Source organism: Meleagris gallopavo, chromosome 1 (assembly GCF_000146605.3).
Source record: "Meleagris gallopavo isolate NT-WF06-2002-E0010 breed Aviagen turkey brand Nicholas breeding stock chromosome 1, Turkey_5.1, whole genome shotgun sequence".
Taxonomy (NCBI): domain Eukaryota; kingdom Metazoa; phylum Chordata; class Aves; order Galliformes; family Phasianidae; genus Meleagris; species Meleagris gallopavo.
Window position 1 is genome coordinate 131,549,126 of NC_015011.2, and position 5,445 is coordinate 131,554,570.

Below are 5,445 nucleotides of genomic sequence, written 5' to 3' on the forward strand. Positions count from 1 at the left end.
TTTTAAGGGGGAACACTGGCAGTACAGCAACAATGATAATTTAATACTAAGAGTCCAACCAGAACAGTTGTTTTATTCCTATTGTTTTAGTTTGAGGCCTGAATGATAGACAAATAATTTGAGGACATTAGAAAACTTCAAGCATGGGGGAGGTGAAACTGCTCTATTTAAAAATGTTATTTTCATGCACAACTTCTTCAGTGCACAATTTACTACACAGGCACATCAGCGGAACATAATTGCAGGATCCTGAGAAAAGAAAAAAGGCCAAGGGTAGCAGCAAGTCTGGCTTGGGCAGCTCCCAACATGTGCTGGTGGCCCACTCAGAGCCAACACTGCGATCGTTGGTGGGAAGTGCTACCTTTGGTCTGCAGCCAATTTACAAAACTCATTTCACCAGTACTGGGGACAAGCAGATCAGAGCTGTGTATGCAAGTGAGCAGGACAGACCATAGATGAAGTAGGACAGAGGGATGTGCATGCAGTGGTGTTTGAAGAAGTTAAGGCTTCCAAAGCATTCTTGAAGGGATTGTAAGCCTCTAGATAAGATAGACATGCGTGCAGACTATTTGGTATTTATCACTCCTTTTTACTTCTGATGAAATTATGTGCTGTTCTTCACATAAAAGATGGAACAAGCTTGTCTTAAGCTTGCTGTCTCAACACAGTCTACACCAATGGTCACAGTCTCCTGCCAGAGGAAGCCTGGAGAGCTCATCCAGGCGCGACATGCTAACTGAGGACAAAGATACTGGCAATGTCCTCCTCAGCAGAAGATGGAAACGTGGAAGCAGACTTACAGGCCACATCTATGTCATGAACCAGAAAAGACCTCAGGGAATTCCCAGGTATTGCAACTCACTGATCACTCTAGCCAGCTGAGCAAACATCAGCTTGGGCTCTCCCATCTGGGAATAGTTTGGGAGTGAGCCCATCTATGTGGCTATTTTTTTGGTTGTTGTATTTTTGATACAAAGAGCATGTAATGGCACAGACATGAGCCCAGAGCATTGCAGAGGGTATTGCATGTACTGCTGTGATGGGGGCAGAGACAGCCCTGAGACTGGATTCAACTTCTCCACACTGATGGGCCCAATTAGCACTTGATATGAATATCCACATCCTAGCTAAAATCAGTAGACCTCCAGAAGTTTGAGATCAGCTATGGGCCTACTCTTTTGCCTTTTAAATCTTCATGTAGGAATGAGCTCAATTCCTAGTGTTTTGAAGTGAAGTGACGCTCCATATGAGTTTTAGGTTTGGGTTCAACCAGAGCTGATGGGGACTTGAGGTCCTGTCAAAGCCTACTGAACAATGGTTGCTCAGTATTTTGGAAAAAAATAACAAAACAACTCCTTTCATTTCATTTCCTAATACAATAAACAAACTCTAGTGTAAAACATGATAGCTTTAGTTCTTGGGCTAAAAATAAATAGTTATTACCTTTATATCAGTCTTTGTGGTCACTGGATGAAAGAGCCTTTCCTTATTAGGATGTTTATATTAAAAATGTGTGCATAAATTCATCCAAACACACATATATACACATGTACACATATGCACAAACAACCTTATTTTTCCAAAGAGGTCTTCTTTTATCAGCTTCATTCGAAAATTAATGCTCTCATGAGATGAGGTTAAAAGTAATTTAATGTAACAATGGCCAGATAATTGGCATTTGGCAGTTATTACTAACGCTATTTTATAGTCTGGTTCTGAAGAATTCGTGCTTTGACACACAGACATGTTTTAGTGCTTTTCTTTCTTTTCCCTCTTCACACAGCTGCTGTAACCCACATCAAGCAATTGTTTAAACAAGAAATCAACAAGCGTCGCTTGTAATTTGGCTTTCTTTCCTTGCAGGCTGTTAGGAAATTGTCTCAAAGAGGGAAAAAATAAAATGTTCCTTCTGCCCTCTTTTTTTCCCCCTTTCATAAAGAAGAAAATGCTTATAGAGAGGAAAAAAGAAAACTAATCACACGCTTTCCGCCTGAAGTCATTCAGTTTCCTATTCAAACCAGCAAAGTGTCTATAGTTAGACATGGTTGTATTCCTTGAGAACGTGGAAACATGACAGCATATTATTAGTGCAGAAACTAAAGAGCAGCTGCTATTTAGCACCTGGTTCCCAACAGCAGGCTGGAAATACAAAGTCAGATACACTGTATGTGCCCTGGCAACAAGAAATGAACAAACAACCTGAAATCCCCTTTTCCGGTAAGAAAGAAGCCCTCCCCTTGTGATGTCTGCCCAAAGCCCTGAGAAACTTCCAGCCCCTGTTGCAGAGGGAAGGTGAAAAGGAGAAAAGGGGCCAAAGGATGGTAAAACCCAGACAGGTCACTGCCTTACCTTGCTGCAGCTTGGTGGTGCCTCTGTTTGTGAGCGTGCGAAGGATGGGAGCAAATGCAGGGACTCGTGGCTTTATTGGATTACCCGCACTATGTATTTAGTAATTAGACAGTTAGACATTTGTACTTCAGATGAGCTATAAATATAATATCTCCGAGCCCCAGGCACCCAGAGGAGATAAGGACTGCAGCACCTCTGTGCCACCGGCCTTTTAAGGCATCACAGATATAGCAACACAAGGCCCCCAATGGAAAGGGCTGCTGTGCTCCTGACCTGCTCCATTTGAGAGTGCTGGATCTCAAAATACACTCACCTACTTTCAGGAGCTCCTGTGAGTGTCCCTCAGAAAGCCAGCACTACTGTATGTTTTGATATTTTCACTGAGCTATAAGCAACTCTAACTTCTTGATTATTGCCCGAAGCTCTGGGATTAACAGAAATGCCAGCTGCTCTGTGGATGCAGTGAACTCCAGCTCCCCTTCATCTGTTGGTCTGTCCATCCAGGATACAGCCTCCTTGCAGGGTGGTATATCCTCCTCATTCTGCCCTGTTTGATCCCAGGGGAAGACAGTGCCAGTGCTGTTACTTCCCAGCAAGAAAATAACATTAGTGACCAGCCTGAGGTCACAAATCAGTGGGTGTGGGCAGGGGCCTCACAGCTCAGGAGCCTGCTCTCCCCTCTGGGCCCCCTGCTCACTGTGAGGGAGTGTAGAACTTGGTTAGGGGGCACTCATACATCTAAGGAACGAGAGATTAGAGGTCTTTTGGCAGATCCTGTGGGCACAGCCCTTCTGGCTGCAGAGATGAAACTGCCCAAGCAAGGCTCAGTGCAGAATCAGGACTAAAGCCTAGCTCTTTGCCCATGCTGGATCCATTTCTGTATTTCAGTGTGTTTCTGCAGAGCAAGATGCAGCACAGTCGTGGTCCTCGATCAGAATGTTGTACTATTTTAAGGTGCTTTTTAGGAAAAGGAAAGGTAATCTTCTTCAACACACAGATGAAGAAAGAGTGTTGGGCAACCTCTACATGCAGGAAAAGGACTCTCCCTTCCACGGCAACATATGTCTCAGAAGAAATACTACGCTTTTAAACTGAGATTATCTGTTGTCTCTTCTGGCTGAAGCAGGATTGTCTGCCATCAATCTATTACTTCCATAGTCCCAAAGAATGTCCCATTGTCTACATCTCCTTCTCTTCAAAGTGTTGATAGTTCAATAGTTTTTAGGAGGTCATGTCACCTTTCAGCTCTTCTCTGAACACTGTTTGCTCAAGCCATGGAGACTGGATACTGACACAAAATGTGTGCCAGGGTTTTTGACATGACAAATGGATTTATGGTTTGATTTGGAGCCCAGTCAGGTTTTATGGTTTTAATGCCAAACCAATCAGAAGTAAGCATTTGAAGGGTTCATCCTGACATAAAAAAGCTCATAGCAAAATGTCCTCAACCCCTGCCAAGCAACATAATTTGACAGTGCGAGTTCAAGTCTCCTGGAACAGATGACATCTGCCTTTGTCCATACGAAACCTTCCAGCTTCCAAGCTCCATGGCCTGGGAGCACTGCCTAGAGACTCAGCTTAGGGAGATATGAGAAATATTCTACTGTTTCTTGATGAAAATATTGTTCATCCAAGAGTTAGCAGCCTTTTGCCACATGTTCCTGTAGCTACTGTGTAAACAGTCCCTTCTCATTTCCCAGAACAATAAACAGTTATGAAAAGCCATATAATCAGCAAAAATGTGGTAGTTAGGACATATGTTTGCACAGCTCTGGACAGTCTCAGCCTTTTCATGTTAGCCAATTTTTTCATTTGTATGTTTAAAGATCTGGGCCAATTTGCAAGAGTATCCTATAGAAAAGACAGTGGTTCCCAGCCCCTTCCAGGCACTCTGGGCACTGGTGACAGTTTAATCTCCAGGTGTCAGCTTGATTACAGAGAGCATTTGGATCCGGTGTAAACAACAATAAACTGGGAATGATATTAGGGTGAATATGGCCCCCTGAAAGATCGTTCTCTGGACATACTTCACAGCCTTGATGTCTTTCTTGTAGTGAGGGGTCCAAAGCTGAACACAACATTCAAGGTGCAGCCTCAGCAGTGCTCAGTACAGAGGAATGATCACTTCCCTGCTCCTTCAGGCTATACTATTTCTGATATGAATAGCATCCTATTTAAACAGTTCCAGTTTTATTTGGGGCACTACACTACTCCTTGATGATGCAGACTGTGAGGCAGCCGCTCTGTGGCCCCTTCACCATCCACATGAATCAGTAGCACCAGAGCCAGCCCCACTGCCCACAGGGCTGAAGGGAGGATATGGAGCAAAAATTTCAGATGATCCTCTGTTCTGAGGCAAAGGAATGTGGCTGTGCTAGAATAGTTGTTTTCTACGCCTTTTGAATGCAAAGGAAATGCTGAAAGCTTTAAAGCGCTGCCACTGTGGGAACTTCATCAAGGTCTTGTAATCCAGTCATTACCGGATTACATTACTGGGGTTAGAAGCTCTATCACTGATCCTCACCATGAGGACTTGTCCTGCTATTATTTGCAAATCACAGGAGATGCCAGCGCCTAGGCAGCCGAGAAGGATGTAAATTTTCAGCACAGCTTTAACACGAAAATCTCAGCGGCTTGTCCTGGTACTGTCTTTTCTACAGGAAGATCTCTGCTGACAGATATCCATGGGAATCTGACCTTGCTGTTCTGACATTTGTGTTCATAGCAGGTAGCACAGGGATTAAAAATGTGTTATGATACCTTTGAGACTTTAGTCTAATTTGGGGGGTTTAGAGATAGGTGCATATGATATTGACTGCCAGAGACTTAACAGCAGAACCAGAGTGGAAGAGAGAGCCTGCAGAGATGTTGCCAGTGGCCAGTATTTTGCGAACACATGTAGTGAGGAAGATGGGATTAGCATTTGTCATTAGGAATGGTGGATTCAGATGTTCTATTGAGCCATCAGCGAGTTTGCTTGCTCTCCCCTTTTGCACCCAGAAGTCATCTCTGCTCCTCTTCCAAATGAGACATTTTAGCACATGTGCAAAGGAGGACCTGAATTTGAGCTCCAGAAAACAGACAAGATTATCATAG

At 43.7% G+C, this 5,445-nt stretch overlaps 1 protein-coding gene across 2 annotated transcripts in view; it reads right to left on the reverse strand.

Moving 5' to 3' along the window:
* The window catches only part of FHL2 (four and a half LIM domains 2), a 39,477-nt gene extending 37,010 nt beyond the window's left edge, over positions 1-2,467 (reverse strand). The window contains exon 1 of one of the 2 annotated variants that reach the window (XM_010728089.3): positions 2,350-2,467. The gene's annotated coding sequence lies outside the window, so the exon portion shown is untranslated. The remainder of the gene's footprint in view (positions 1-2,349) is intronic. The other variant, XM_003203174.4, reaches the window with a different exon arrangement.
* Positions 2,468-5,445: the final 2,978 nt, after the last annotated feature.